We start from the raw sequence: 16,953 nt of genomic DNA, 5'->3' as shown, positions 1-16,953 counted from the left end.
CGAAGGGGCAGTTGAGACCTTTTCTGCACCACATCCCCGATACACTAAATACTGTTTGTCCAGATCGTCCCGGTACCCCTCAAATTCAACCTCCAAAGTTGCTTGTGGAAGACAGTCTTCACGGAGAGCCCCCTTTATAGATGGAGTTGAATCCTCTCACCTTCATGTAGAACCTCCAAAGACTTCACTAGGTGGATTTATGTCACCCCAGCCTCTGATCTGTGGTCAGAGACTCTGGCTGCTGACAGCATAATCGCTATTATATATTATACATTGTATAATAATATAATAATAATGAATGCACTTGCCCTTTTTATGTAGTACAGAAGCGGCCAGATTCTCCAACCCAGAGGCTGGAGGTCAGGCTGCCATAAACTCTCAGAGGGAAGCCCTCTTCAGACACAGGAGGGGGAGGGGAGATCCATTTGCCCCTGCCCGGGACCCCTGGAGGGAGGGTTTTCTCTCTTTCTCAGGGCTCACAGTGAGTTGCCAAAGCTTGCCGAGTCAGAGGGGAGAATCAGGCTGAATGTAAATACTTAACCCCATCAGAGAGGTGTCAGTGAGCCATAAATAGTACTGCAGGCAACAGCCATGCATCACTGATTCACACTTGTCACACCCCTCATTTTCTGAAATCTAGTTCTGCACCCAACTCTTTCTTGAAACAGGAGATCCATTGCCATGAGCTGTTAATTTTTGGAGTCTTTTTAAAAATACCGTGATTTCTACTAATACCCTTTGGATGCTTTAAACTGAACGTTGTAATTTAAAATAAATGTATCTCGCTTTAACTACATTTGTAATTTGCAAAAGCTTAAAAAATGATTACCTAAATGTAACCATCCTTCCCACAATCATTCAAAGCAAATATTTGTCCTTCACCCACCGGAAGCTCGGCTGTGTGCCAGGGCTAAGGATAAAGAGCAGAAGCCAAGAAGTTCCAGTCACAGCCCCTGCCCTCCAGGAGCATTCATTCCAGTTGAAGCAGGCAAACACCAGTACATAAAACAGGAAACAATAATCATACAAGAATTCAACAGATGACACAAGCCAGTAAATACTTAAGAAACAAATAAATCAACAATATGTCAAATTCCAGGCGTTCCACATCTAAATGTTGGCTCTGTCAGTGAGTAGAGATGGGACAGAGTGAAAACTAAGTCTGTAGAATTCATTTCACATACTGTGCAGTCTCTCCCCCATAATCCTCCTGAGGATGAAAAGGAGGATGGAGAGAGGCACACACGTCATGTAAGTCACCAACACAGCAGCATTAGGACCAAACAGGAGTTCCTACCAATCCTAGTCATCACTCTTAAATGTTGGCAGTTCCTACGGCTTGGTTCTGGGCCCTTTGCTCACTCTGTGTGCACGTGATTTGTCTTTAGGATAAGCAGTTCATACTGGCCCACGTTGTCTCCTCTGAGCTGTAGACATGTATCGCCAATGGCCTAACTGAGTCCTGTCAATATCAGCCCATGAATAAAACTTAAACTTGTCTGTGTTAGTCTGCTCAGGCTGCCATAACAAAGTGCTACAGAGCAGGTGGCCCAAACAGCAGATAGCTACTTTCTCGCACTTCTGGAGACTGGAAGTCCAAGATCAAGGTGCCAGCAGGATTGGTTCCTGGTGAGATCTCTCTTCCTGGCTTGCAGATGGCACCTTCTTGCTTTGTCCTTACATGGCCTTTCCTCTGTGTGCACCAGAGAGATAGCAATGTCTGGTGTCTTTCTCTTCTAAGTGCACCGTTTGTATTGGATTAGAGACCCACCCTTATGACTTCCTTTAACTTTCATTACCTCCTTAAAGCCCCTATCTCCAATTATAGTCACATTGGGAGTTAGAGCATCAACATGTGAATTTAGGGGGAGACACAATTCAGTCCACAACACTGTCCATACACCAGTTCCCTCTATTCTCAACTTAATTCTTTTCTTTGAGTTCTTTGAGATTGGGGACAATACCTATTTCATCTTAGAATCCTTAGAACCTTGGTACGGTGCTTAGTCCACAAAACATATTAAGGAACTACTTGCTGAGTTGACTTGAATGGAACTTCTTTCTCCATCATTTCCCCATCCCAGTTGAGGGCCTTATCACCTGGAATGCGAATTCCAGTCACCTGCAATACAAATATTTTGATGATTTCCTAATTGGCCTAATGTCACCAACATCCCTAACACTTCCTATATACTATCACCAGGGTGTTCTTCCTAAAACAAAGGTTGGATCATACCCTGGTTTCCCCTCAAGAAACCACTGCCTCTAATATTTAGCCTAAAATGTTTATTGGACCTTATAATCAAAAGTAGAGACTTGAATGCCACATTCCTTAGCATGGCACTCAAGTTCCACCTCCTCATCTGGCTGTGATCTACTTTTCAGGCTAATCTCCTGTATTCCTGCCTACATCTCCCCATCACCACCTTCAATGGTTCTCAGTGCTGGCCCGTGGACTTTCTGCATAAGAATCTTTGTGGAACTTCTCTATAGTTCTGGGTTCCTGGTTTCCAATCCTGGAACCAGTTGATCTGGATAAGGGCCTAAGAATCTATATTTTAAAAGCTGCTGCATGAAGAGAATGAAAAGACAAGCCACAGAATGGGAGAAAATATTTGCAAGAGACACATCTGATAAAGGCCTGTTACCCCCAAAATATAAAGAACTCTTAAAATTCGACATTAAGTGAACAAACAACCCAGATGAAAAACGGGCAAAAGATCTGAACAGACAACAGATGCACAGATATACAGATGGCAAGTAAGCATATGAAAGAGGCTCAACATCATTTGTCATTAGGGAATTGTAAATTAAAACAATAAGGTATCATTAACACCTATTAGAATGGCCAAAATCCAAAACGCTGACAACACCAAATGTTGGCAAGGATGTAGAGCAGCAGGAACTCTCCTTCACTGCTGGTGGGAATACAGGACAATATAGCTACTTTGGAACATGCTGTAAGTTTCTTACCAAACTTAACGTACTCTTATCATATGATCCAGCAATGACACTTAGTATTTACTCAAATGAATTTAAAACTTACGTCCACACAAAAACCTGCACACAGAAGTTTACAGCATCTTCATTCATAATTACCAAATCTTGGAAACAACCAAGATGTCCTTCGGTAGGTGAATGGATAAATAAACTGTGGTACGTCCAGACAATAGAATATTATTCAGCACTATAAAGGAAATAAGCTATCAAGCCGTGAGAAAACATGGTGGAACTTTAAATGCATATCACTCAGTGAAAGAAGCCAATCTGAAAAGGCCACATAATATAGGATTCCAGCTATGTGGCATTCCATAAAAGGCAAAACTATGGGGATCGTAAAGGATCAGTGGTTGCCAGGGTTGGTTGGGGGTGGAGGTGGGGATAAACAGGCAGAGCACAGAGGATTTTTAGCTCAGTCAAGTACTCTATATGCTACTATAATGGTGGATACATGTCATACATTTGTCCAAATCCACAGGATGTACAGCTCCAAGAGTGAACCCACATGAACTATGGGTAGTGATGGGTCAATACAGGTTCATCAATTATAACAAATGTTCCATACAGGTGGGGGATGTTGCTAATGGGGGAGGCTGTACATGGTGGGTGGGGTTGGGGGGGGACAGGGAGTACGTGAGAAATCCTGTACTCTGCTCAATTTTGCTGTGAACCAAAAACTGCTCTAAAGCTTATTAATTAAAAAGAAAAAACCCACTGCAATTGAGAGGTTTGGGCACTTCCATTTTGGCCGGCCCTGGGGCTCATGGATGGCAAGACAGCCAGTGACCTCTTGGCCCTCCCTGCACCTGCTCACACTCTTCCCTCAGCCTTGAATTTTACTTCCCCCTTTCCCTACCCACCAAAATCCCATCTGATGTTGAGAGTTAGCTGAAATACCACCTCTTTTCAAAACTTCCTTGGCTTCCCCCAGGAAAGAACAGCAGCTTTGGAGTCAAAATGGCCCTGGCTTGAATCTTCACCCTATCACGAAATAGCCACGTATCTGGGAAGTCACGGACATTGTCCGAGTCTCAGCTTCTGCCTTTGTGAAATGAGGATGATAACAGTATCCAGCTCATGAGCCCATGGAGATTAGATAAAATAATGAAGGCAGAGCTCAGCACAGTCCCCGGCACATGGGAGGCTCTCTAACAAATGGAGCCATTAGATTTAATAGCCCTTACCCAGGGCCTCCACTGCACTTGCCTGTGCCTTTATTATAGTGCTTATTTAATTGGCCTGAGGAAGGCAGATATTGTTTACTGAGTATACTGTGACAGGCTCCGAGGGCTGTAAACACAGATAATGGGAGCAAAGAAAGGGAGGAAGGGGTGCTTACTCTTCTCGTAAGGCCTCCTTCCTGACCCTGGAACCAGGTGGGACTGGGGCACTGGGGGCAGGGGGGCTAGGGCCAAGCCAAGAAGATTCTGCTCCTGATTAAATGCATGGGGGCACACCCCTTAGAGATGGGCTGGGGGACTTGTACAATGTGCAAATGCAGACACTACATGTCTCCCAAAAGGTGGGGCTCCTGCATTCTGCTGTGAGGTGGAAGTTGGGATGTCTAGGCTCCTTGCCCATATCTGATTCACTTTTCTGACCCTGGAAAAGCCTCTCCACTCCCCCATTTCACTCCCACCCTCTGGAGCATGAGGGATGCAACCTATCCTCTGGGCACACAATAGGCAATTAATTGGGTCATGTCTCTAACTGGCTTCTCTAATATAGGAACAATATAGTCCCTAAAGCCATTCCAAAAACCCCACCTTTCTTATGGTAGTGATGTACATATGGGAAGTTTCTTCAGGCACTGCCCCCCCAACTCTTTTTCCCTGTGTGTCTGTCTGTCTCTGTCTCTGTCCCTCTGTCTCAAGCTACCCAGCCCTAACTCCAGATGAGAGGCTCCGTGGGAAGCAGGAAAGGAAAGAGAAGAGTTGTAAGTGATTCTGCAGCTCTTTCCAGTTTCTAGCAAGGGATGGGCAGTATCACAGCCAGTTTGACAGAACTGAGAAAGAGAATATTTAGATTGTAAAATGCTATGAGTTCCAAAAAGAGCCACTTGTGGGAAATGGCATCCCAAGAGTTTGGCCACAAAACTTTGAGAAAGGAAGGTATAAACCTTTGCTGTCCACCCCCCCCCCCCCACAGTGGCCACTAGCCACGAGTAGCTTCTGAGTACTTGAAATGTTCCAATGGTCCAAATGGTCCAAATTGAGATGTGCCACAAGTATAATCATGGATTTAGAAGACTTCGTATGAAAAACGTAAAATATTTCATTAATAATCATTTTATATGTATTGAATCGATATTAGTTTGGATTTATTGAATTAAATTAAAATAGGCTATTAAAGATATTTTCACCTGTTTCTTTTACCATTTTAATGGGACTGCCAAAAATTTTTAAATTACTCTGTGACTTGTATTCTATTGTTATTAAAGTCTCTCCTCTGGGCTTCGTTTTTGTCTTGGTATAAACTATGTTTGGATGCTGAAACCTTTACCATTTATCATGTATCATCTGGCTCACCGGCTCTCCAATCTACTCTGCTTCCCACCAGCACCACACAGGACCAGCTGAGGGGGGCTGGAGTGGGGGAAGGCCAGCAGGACATTCAGTGGCTCCTCCCTCAGACCCTTGAAGTTGCTAGGACCACCCCTCCTCCACCGGCAGAGTTACATGTAGTCTTGAAATGTCTACTCTCTTCAAAACAAAGACTGCCCCTTGAAGACCTGTACTGACCCCTCATCCCCATCTCCTTCAGCTACCTCATCACCTTCACACCTGTTGCCCCTGCTGTGACCATGACCGTGCTCTCCCTTGGCTCTATTTGCATTCTTACCACTTCACCATCACCTCTTCTCGTGGAACTGCCCTGTGTCCTTCTGCTTATACACTGGACCATCTCCTCCCTGTCTCCAGGGATGAACCCAACCAGCATTTGTTGCCTCTGATGCTGCATCCAATCTCTAAGCTTCCCTGAGCTGAGGATTTTGCATGGCCAAGTTCCCAACTCTATTCTGGCAGCTGGACCTACAGCAGCCAGACTGCAGGGCTCAGAGAACCAAGTAACAGCACTGGAAAGGGGTGAGGCCACATCACCTGCAGAGGCCAGTCCTGTCTTACCACGATGCGGGGGGGGGGGGGAGAAAGAGTGATCAAATGAAGGAACAAGATACCCAACTTACCCAGCACGGGAAGCATGGTTCGCTTAGCAAGGAATGATAAAACAAAGCACCAACAATAATAATAGCTAATATATATTGATGATTTGCTCAGTGCCACACTCTAAGCTAAGTGCTCAACATGCACTGCCTAATCACATTCCCATGGCATCCCCATGGGGCTTAGATAAAGGGAGTAACTTGTCACCAAGTGACAAGTGTGTGGACTCAGGCAGGCTGCCTCCACAACCCATACCTGGAACTACTATGCTGCACTGCTTCCTCATAAGCATCACCGTTCAGGCTCTCATTCATTCATTCATTCACTGGTTCACTCATTCACTGTGCATACACTGACAGCCTTTAAGAAATGTACCAGGAGGTGGACTCCCATCCAGCATCTAGGCTGGCCAGGCCCATGCTAGGTCCTCCGGCTATAAAGAGGAGTAAAGCACAATCCCTGAACTCAGAGATCTCAGGTTTTCAGCAACCAAGGGAGATGTAGGAAAGCCTAACTCTGTCTTCAGATCACACTGTTCTATAGGCAGAGAAACTGAGACCGGGCAGGAGGGGAAGGATAGGTCAACCTCAAATCTTTCCTGACTTAATGGGGCAAGTGAAGAGTCCACTTGCATTGTCTAACCAAACCAGGGTTTGTCATCCAGCCCCACCCTTCCCTGGAGACTTTGCAAACATGCTATGTCACTTCTTGGCCACAGGTGCCCTTGACAGACTCAGCATGTCTTCTGCCTGGATCCCCATTGGCTGCTCTCGTAATGCACAGTGGGAATGTCAACACTCAAGTCAAAACTCAACCATTCCAGAAACTCTACTTAATTTAGACACACATGTCCTACATCCTTCTGGATTTGTGGGCTCACATTTCCACTATTGTAGCATACACTTGAATGCTGCTTTGTACATGTTCTTAAATTTCAAATATGTATACATTAGCTCCCCAACATGATTCTGAACTTCTCAAAGGCAAGGATTAAATGATTTTCTTATATCTCCAAGCATTTGGTAGGAACCTCAGCCTGTGTGAATGCTGATGGCTTGATCCACTGCACACAGACATAACGGTGTGTGTGTGTGTGTGCCTGTCTGTCTGAACCAATATGTACAGCAGAAGTATTTATGAGTACAAGTATCAGTGTAAGTATGTGTGGATGAATTCTCCAGCTATTACAGTTATGGAAGCTTAGATACACATCAGCACAATCCGTCAATTTCCAGATGTTATCTCTCATGATAATTTCCTGCCAAATCTTTGAGTTGCAATTAAGAAAGTAGATAATTTGAAACATTTTCCTCTGCATGTTGAGATGGATTATAATCCTAATTTGATAAAGACTCTTAATGACTCATTAGCCACCCTTGGCTTCTCCTCAGGTCATCTAACTTCCCAGGCACTGGGAGGCAGCAATGCTCAGGCCATTACATGTTATTGCTTTAGTAGCACTAAAATCAAAAGACACTACAAAGCCACAATGGCGACACTACAAAGCCACAATGGCGTGCCACAGTGCCACAGCACCATAGCCCTTGAATTCTCTTTTCATCAGCTCCTAGATTTAGTCGTCGGATTTGCTTTTCCTGGCTCTGAACAAAGCCTCTAATTTGCTGATAACCAAAATGCTCTCCCTAGGATCTTTGCACACTGCCCTAAGGCTTTGTAGCCTTCCATCTGCATAGATAGCGGCAGAGGGAGTCACCATCCTCAAACCTCTGGCTCCTAGCCCCATCACAATTTGTTTCCTAGGAAGTGATCCCCAAGTCCAAAGGGTAGGGTTCCTGGGACCAAGAACTATTTCAAGTTGTTTACGGATGATAACTATGTAATAGCTCCCTTTCTTCTTTGGCTGACCAGGGATCAGAAAGCCCAGAAAGCCTTTAGGGAGGTTACCCAACCCATTCATTCCCTTCTCTCCTGACAGAGTGGCACCTCTTCCAGTCCCAGGCGTAAGAGCACTTATTGGGATGAGCACTGGGTGTTGTATGGAAACCAATTTGACAATAAATTATATCAAATAATAATAATAATAATTAAATGTTTCACAGAAGCCAAAGCCACAGTTTTCTTTGGGTCACCCACTCTAGAATTTCAGAACCCTGACTCTCAGAAAGTTCTTACTCATACACAGACTCATGTGAACATGTGTGCAGCATACACGTACAGATGTTCATGCAGGATGCACATCCACACATCACAGAAGCACAGAGACAGCATGCATACGTGTGTAAAGATTTCTTTGAATAGCCCTTGACCCTGAGATCTGGTAAGTGAGTAAGGAGGAGAGGGAGGCTTAGTCGATCAGCAAACATATCTTTTCTGCATGCCTACTACACGCTAGGCACTGTGCCAGGTGCTGGGGCACAATGTGGCACAGAGAGGAGAACCTGGTGGTGACCAAACATAGCTGGACCAGTGCTTACTGCGCTCAGGAGTTGGAGCAGGTGGGGGTGGCATCCGTGGTCCCCATCAGACTTCTGAGCCAAATTCCATTACATTCCTCCCCCATGTGTGTTCTCACCCCTGTCCCTGCTCTACTTTATCCCTGTTGTCTACAGGGTAGGCTTGGGCGAGATAAAAAGCCTCCACTCCCCCACCCCACTCCCGCCCTGCACTTTCGATCAACGTGACAAATGCTCTCTGGGCAGGACCCCTGAGGCTGTCTTCACTGCCACCCACCCCTCCTTCCTTCCCAATGAGTCCAGGGAGATCTGAGCAGAGGGGTGATGGATAGCCTTGTCTTATTGTTCCAGATTCCGAATCCAACAGGGGCCTGGGAGAGCTGTATAAATCAGAGCCTGGGCTGGGCTCTAACCAGCGTGAGGGCTCAGCAAGAGGAATGGAAAGCGAGGGACCATAAAACTGTCTGTGGGCTAAGTCGTTTCATTTCAAGTCAGGGCCAGGGAGAGAAAATGTTTGGTTCTTGGGAGACAGACTCATTTGAAGAGGATGGATAAGCTGGTGGAGGTCTGCCTGTCTGCATGCTCAGAGAGAAGGGGCCTGAGAGAGGCTGGTCCCACAGGAGGGCACTGGATGAGTCCTCGTTTCGGTGTTCACTCATTCCACTACTCAAGAGGGGTGGGGTATGCTCATGTCCCACACTCTGATGACGTTTGGAAAAATTAGTCTCTAGCGAAGATAGATTTTTCACCCCAGATGGCTGAGAAACTATAATTTTCCCTTCTTTGAGCTAGGAACAGCAGCGTGGGGGGTGAGAGGGGGGGTAAAAAAAAAAAAGGCAATGCTGGGCATTGCTCTAACCAGCATCAAACCAGGATCAGATAGAGGGAGGAGTCGTTCCCATTTCATTTACCGAAACTTGAATGGAGCAGCTACTGTGTATCAGACATCGAGCTGGGTAGCAGGGGGCACAGAATCACGTGGCCCTGCTCTCAAGGAGCTCCTAGTCTAGTGGGAGAGACAGAGAGGCAGTCTCATAAATCAGTGGCATGTAATTCAGTGTCCATTATCACAGCACCTATGACAAATCGCTGCACTTACTGATTTGCCTGTCATTCTCTCATTAGACTGGAAGCTCCTTGAAAGGAGAAAGGGAAGGAACCAATATTTAAGTGCTAATTATAGGCTCCCAATAGGCACTTTATAGTCATTTTATATCCACCATAACACTTCATGGCATATCTTATTATCCTCATTTTACAGATAGGAAGATTGAGGCTTAGAAAGGTTAATTCAGGGGCGCCTGGGTGGCGCAGTCGGTTAAGCGTCCGACTTCAGCCAGGTCACGATCTCGCGGTCCGTGAGTTCGAGCCCCGCGTCGGGCTCTGGGCTGATGGCTCAGAGCCTGGAGCCTGCTTCCGATTCTGTGTCTCCCTCTCTCTCTGCCCCTGCCCCGTTCATGCTCTGTCTCTCTCTGTCCAAAAAATAAATAAACGTTGAAAAAAAAAATCATTTTAAAAGAAAGGTTAATTCACTTGCTCAAGGCCAAAGACAGTATGTGGGAGAGCCAGCACTCAACCCAAGTTGGCATGTTCCCACACACTGCCCAGAGTTTCACTCATCTTGTGCCTTTAGCTCCGGAAGCAGTATCGAACTCAGGAAGCTGTTGATTATACAAGGGAGGGAGGGGTAGAGAGGAGTGTGTGGCTAATGTGGGGTGGGTGGGTCAGGAAGACTTTGCAGAGGAAGGGATTACTGAACAAATAGAATAACAAGTAGAACAAGTAGAATTGGTCAAAATGACAAGAGATGAAAGTCAATGTAGGTGGAAACCCATGTGTAAAATGACATGGTGGCATGAAATAGCATCATGTGTGTTAGCCATCTATTCAAAAGTTCCCTGCTGCATCCATGACCTCCTCTACCCCTCCAGTTCCAGGCCTAAGGAACAAGAGCTCAGCAGTGACCCAACAGGACATCTGTACTATGCAGTGCAGTATGTTTCTTTTGCCGTTATTGTTGTTATCTTTCCTGGGACTAGATTATAAGATCCAGGTAGGATCCAGTCTGCTTTACTCATAAGTATAATTCCAACTTCTAGAATGGTGCCTGATTCATTTTGGAATGAGTGACAGAAGTGGACCAGGAAAAGGGGCTGTTCTCTACATCTCTGCCTTCCCACGAAGCTGGTATAATTGGGCCAGACTAGGAGTCTGTTTGGGGTCAGGGAAACCATTTGAAGGCCAGACAGGCATTGAGATGAAGTGAGGCCCAGGGTTCTCGAGCAGTTGGCAGAGGCTGGCCCTGCCTTCTCTGTCTTCCCTGCTTCCTCCTCTCTAGTCCAGGAGCCAAAACTAGGATGTGGGCTCAGAGAAAGGGGGCCACAGAACTGACCTTGGACCTGCCCCTAATCTTCAGCTTATGCTAACAGGATGGGTCTTTGTGGGGCAGAAGCCTGAGGAACACCAATATTTAAGGAACAACACAAAGCTGAGGAGCCTACAAGGGAAACTGAGGAGAGCCCAGGGAGCTGTGAGACCCAAAATGACACCCAGTCACCCACCCATATTCTTCTATAGCTTAGTGGCTATCACCCCACAGAAGCCTGTGGATCACCATTCAACTTCTAGAAATGACAAAGGCATCAACCAAGGACAAGAATGACAGAGAAAAAAACAGTGGGCTAAAGAGTTTCACAATTAGTTTTAGTTTTAGCTTTTGTTTTATTTTTTTTAAGTTTATTTATTTATTTTGAGATGGTGGAGGGGCAGAGAGAATCCCAAGCAGGCTCTGCACTGTCAGCATAGAGCCTTATATGGGACTCAAATTCAGGACCTGTAAGATCATGACCTGGGCCGAGATCAAGAGAAGGTTACTTAACGACTGAGCCACCCAGGAGCCCCCACAATTAGTTTTTTAAACAAAACAAAGAGGGAAGATTGGTATTGGATCCACAGAAAGAGTAAAGTCACAAGCCAAGGGCCTACAGTGGGGACTGATTCACTCTGCAGAGCCCTGAAAGGTTCAGACCTCAGAGGCTCTAAGCACCATGGTCCTGGGGCCAGACACCCAGATGGACAGGGGGCATTGGTAGGAGCTCTGTTTATAAAAGGGGTTTCCACTCTCCCCACACAGCCAGTAAGCTATATTTCTTTACCCTCCAGCAAATGAGACTTTTCTTTGGAGGAACTGAATAAGAACAATATTGGAGTTGGGAACACCAAGTATGGTGGAGGGTGAATGAATTAAGGGAGATCTGCATGCTAAACTGTGTGACCTTTAGCCCTTTCTCTGGCCTTGCTAGCAACTCCCCACACCACTAACCAATAGATTGGAAGATTCTTTGAACAACTGAAAAGCTACAGAGAGAACTCCAGTTACTGATATTTGAAGTTCCCTCAATAAAAAGACTTACTTACTTTTTTTTTTTTTTAATGCTTATTTATTTTTGAGAGAGAGAAACAGAGTGCAAGTAGGCGAGGGGCAGAAAAAGAGGGGGACACAGAATCCGAAGCAGGCTCAAGGCTCTGAGCCATCAGCACAGAGCCCAATGGCTCAAACCCATGAACTGTGAGATTGTGACCTGAGCTGGAGCCGGACGCTTAGCCAACTGAATCACCCACGTGCCCCAAAAGATTCACTTTTCACTTGATCACACTATGTAAAGTCCACTAGTTAACAAACTATACTATTTACATAATAAGTTTCCAAAATCAACTTTCAGTGCCTCCTTCTTAAATATAAACAGTCAAGAATCAGAAGATACTTAAAGAAAGATTCAAACTTGATAAAAGGAGACAGATATAACCAGAAAAAAAGATCTGACGTGATAGAGATTTTGCAAGGAGGAATAAAAAAAAAATTCAAAAAGGGCAATAACACCCATTCAAGAAGATAAGAGGAAAGGTTGCATCCAAAAAACAATAAGGGATTACAATAAAAAAGAAAAAAAATTAAATGAAAAAAGCCTCTCTGAAATTAAAAAAAACTCATAAGATTTAGAAGACAAAGTTGAGGAATACTTCCAAAGAGGGAAACAAAAAAGAGAGACTTAAATAATAGGAGAGAAATAAAATATATTAATCTAATTATCCCAGCAAAAAGAATGAAAAAAAGGTATCTACCAAAGCCCATCACCATCATCGTGATTTTATGAGACTGACATGCTGCCTACTCAACTTAGGTAGCCAGTTATTCTGATTTAAATCAGGAGGGATAAGTAAAAATTCCTATAATCTTCTAAGGAGAAAAAGAAACAGGTAAAGGAAACAAGAATAAGACTATTAAACTTCTTCAAAAGTAGCATTACGTGTTAAAAGACAACAGAGAAATGCCTTCTAAATTCTGAAAGAAAATATTTTTAAATCTAGAATTCTGTACTCAAGTAAATGATCAATCACACATCAGAGTAGTGTAGAGATATTTCCAGATAGCCAATGACTCAAGACAATTACTTCTTTTTTTTTTAATTTTTTAAAATGTTTTTATTTATTTTGAGACAGAGAGAGACAGAGCATGGGCAGGTGAGGGGCAGAGAGAGAGGGAGACACAGAATCTGAAGCAGGCTCCAGGCTCTGAGCTGTCAGCACAGATCCCAACGTGGGGCTCAAACTCACAGACTGCGAGATCATGACCTGAGCTGAAGTCAGATGCTTAACCAACTGAGCTACCCAGGAGCCCCAAGACAATGACTTCTAAAGTACTCATTCTTAAGAAATTATTGGAGAGGGGCTCTGGGCTGGCTCAGTCAGTAGAGCATGTGACTCTTGATCTCAAGGTTGTAAGTTTCAGCCCCACATTAGGTGTAGAGATTACTTAAAAATAAAATCTTTAAAAAAGAGAGAAGTTATTGGAGAATGGAAGTTAGCAATTTAGTTAGGTGATAATGTAATAAAGAAGACAGAGAATTCAGGAAATAGGGACTCCAACATAAGAAGGCAGTAAAAGAAATATTCAAAATGATGGTAAAGGGAAGCCTCAGAATAAGTTATGTAGTATTCTAATTCTAAAATCAGCCAATCCAGATTGGAACAGAGAAACAAAAGGTTCTTAGAGAGATAACTGTAAGGGGAAAAATGGGACAGATGAGCTTGAGTGTATGCAAAATAGTATTACCAGGTATGTAGTAGAGTTGTTGAACCATTAGAAAAAAAATAATTATAAGCACATTTGGACATCAGATCAATAAAAAAGGAGGCAGTTATTAACTCCAGGAAAAACAAAGAATTGTACAAAAGAGGACACATAATCACAGTGCACTACTTGATGCAGGAGTAAATAATATTTGCATAATCATTAGTATATAAACACTAAACATCAATTTAACAAAAAAAAAAGTTTATGTTGGGAGAGATAGAATGAAGGGGACATGCAGGGATGGCATTGGGGGAAACTAAGTTCTCATCTACCATGACAGAGTCAATATATAATTTCGAGGGGCGTGTGGGTGGCTCAGTCGGCTAAGCGTCCGACTTCAGTTCATGTCATGATCTTATGGTTAATGGGTTCAAGCCCTGCCTTGGGCTCTGTGCTGATGGTTCGGAGCCTGGAGCCTGCTTCAGATTCTGTGTCTCCCTCTTTCTCTGCCCCTACCCCACTTGCACTCTGTTTCTCTCTCTCAAAAATATATATACATTAAAAATGTTTTTAAAAACATGTATAAAATATATAATTTCTAAAATTAATAAATCAAGAAATAGTAACATAAGCATATTACTTAAAAACATGGCAATATATACAAATGACAAACGAGCTGTAAGAGTTGAGGTTGACTGCCTTGGAGAATGGAACATGGGAATGTGAAAGGCTGAAGCAAGGCAACTGCTGATTTCCAAACTATGCATATATATTCTTTGATTAAAATGAAAATTAAATTTTTGAAAAAGAGTCTCTATGGCTCACATACAGTCCAGCTTAGTAACTTCTCATGATATAACAACAGATGATAATCTGGGGCCAAATTTCTGGCCAAAATAAATGAAGCATTTTTATGTCAGTGTCTGCATATATCCCTTGGATATATGGAGACCTGACACAGTGGCCAGTGGTCAATAGGCTTCAAAGATTAAGAACTCTGATCCTGACCCACAGTTGTGGACATTACAGGCAATTCTCAAACATACCATATTTCGTGTCTGGACATGCTGGTCTCTCTGATTAGAAGAAACAAACCTCCCAAGCCCCTAACAAGGTGAACTTCTCTTCAACCTTTAAAACTCTTCTCAGCTATCACCTCTCCTAGAAAGTCCTTCCTGATGCCTCCTCTCTGAAGAGTTACTTGTTCCCTCTTTCAGCCTACTTCTGAATCATCTGCGTCTCCATCCAGCAAAGCATCCAACCCCGTGTGATTCAGTTGGAAATAAGCTGTCTCTCCAGCTCCTCTGTGATCCTCTCTCTAGTCATCAGCTTGTGCTAGTTATGCTGCAGGATAAACAACCACAGAATCTCAGTCACTCACCACACAAAGGTTTATCTCTCATCATGTTATATATTGGCTGTGGCTGTGGCTGTGGCTCTGGCTCCACTCCATGTTTTCTCTTTCTGTGGGTCTTATTCTGGACATGCCATTCTCCTGGCAGAAAGAAAAGAGAAAATGTGTGTGGGACCACAAAATGTTCCCGAAAGCCTCTGCTCAAAAGTGACATATCACTTCTGCTTAATTTCCATTGGCCAAAGCAAGTCACATGATGAAGTCTGATGTCAATGGCACAGATAAGCATAATCCTGTCACAGGGAGAGGCAGTAAACAATAGGGTATAATAATACCATCTACGACAATCTGCTTGGTGGGACCCACATCTTATTTTCATATCCTGCACCTAACACAGTGTTTGGCACCAAAGTAGTATTCAAGGCATCTTCGTTGACTTGAACAGAATTGTCAAATAATAACTTAGCCTCATATACAACCTGAGAACAGAAGGAGATTTGAAAAGGGCCTAAAAAAATGAAAAGGGCTTAACGTAGAGCTGGAAGGGTACCAACAAGCTCATGGTATGTGGAACAGCACTGAGTTTGGAGCCGATACACTTGGGTTTCAGGTCAGACTCTGAAAGTCATTTCACCTCTCTGGGCTCATCTTTAAAATGAAGGAGATGAGGGCACCTGGGTGGCTCAGTCAGTTAAGCTTCTAGCTCTTGGTTTCGGCCCGGGTCATGATCTCACAGTTCGTTAGTGTTAGTTCGAGCCCCACATAGGGCTCTGCGCTGACAGTGCAGAGCTTGCTTGGGATTGTCTCTCTCTCTCTCTCTCTCTCTCTCTCTCTCTCTCTCTCTCTCTCTCTTTCTCTCTCTCTCTCTCTCTCTCTCCCTCTCTCTCTGCCCCTCCCCTGCTCATGCTTGCTCTCACTCTCTCTCAAAATAAATAAATAAACTTAAAAAAAATAAATAAAATGAAGGTGATGAGGTAGAGGATCTCTAGGATCCTTTTCAGTTTTAACCTTTTGGGAGTCTGTCATAGAACACCTCAACCTGGTTTCCTTAGGACCTGCTTGCCAATCCGCCGACTTCTATTACGGTACCCAGTTCTATACAACTGAGAAGGAAATAAGCCCCAAAGTCACATCGCAGGCTAAAATGAATTTCTAAAAACCGAAAATTCGATGATGACAATAAAAGAAAATAAAATTACACTTCTGAAATGAATGTGTTTTCGACAAACATGTTAAGTGGCAAATGTTTTCTTTAAAACAAACCATTTTCTGTTTTGAGCACATTGTTCTAGACAGAGGAGAATCCATTACACGAAAGCTACTTATCACGACATTACAGAGGGGTGATTATACATCTGAATGTCCCCACTCTGAGTTCTGGTTCACAAATGGAAATCATCACATAAGTAGAAGCCATCTCACACATAGTGAGAGTTTGTTGTTTGTGGAATGAATAAATATGTGTCTTGGCTGAACTCCTTGGGCTATTGAAGCTATCATTACCAATCCAATGCAGCCCTATTGCTCTGTATCTGGACCTAGTCATACTTTTTTTTTTTTTTTTAAGTTTTTAGGAAAAAAAAAACTAAGAAAGGGTTGAGAAATCCTGTAGCTCATGGGCTGATGTACTAAGAGAATTATTTAACAGCTACTGGGTCCTAAGCCCTGTGTTCTCAACAGTAGAAAGCAAATATTGTGATGATCCTGTTTGATTAGAGAAATTTGTACTCTTAAGTTTCCACCCATAAACCACAGATGTCAGCCCATGTACCCACCACCACCAGACAATAACAACATGTACATATCATTCAGTGTATGCCAGGACTGTTCTGAGTTCTTTACATATATTAACTCATAACAATCATAGCAACCAGAGGCAATGGGTACTGTTACTATCTCCATTTTACTGATGGGGGAATCAAAAGTACAGAAAGGTTGATTAACCTG

General features: G+C 43.7%; 1 protein-coding gene across 4 annotated transcripts in view; it reads right to left on the bottom strand.

Moving 5' to 3' along the window:
• PKNOX2 (PBX/knotted 1 homeobox 2) overlaps nt 1-15,147 on the bottom strand; it is a 280,016-nt gene extending 264,869 nt beyond the window's left edge. For all 4 annotated transcript variants that reach the window (XM_040483432.1, XM_040483435.1, XM_040483436.1 and 1 more), the window contains exon 1: nt 15,034-15,147. The gene's annotated coding sequence lies outside the window, so the exon portion shown is untranslated. The remainder of the gene's footprint in view (nt 1-15,033) is intronic.
• Nucleotides 15,148-16,953: the final 1,806 nt, after the last annotated feature.

Source organism: Herpailurus yagouaroundi, unplaced genomic scaffold (assembly GCF_014898765.1).
Source record: "Herpailurus yagouaroundi ecotype Mexico unplaced genomic scaffold, PumYag 161, whole genome shotgun sequence".
Taxonomy (NCBI): Eukaryota; Metazoa; Chordata; class Mammalia; order Carnivora; family Felidae; genus Herpailurus; species Herpailurus yagouaroundi.
This window is presented reverse-complemented; position numbering and strand designations above follow the sequence as displayed.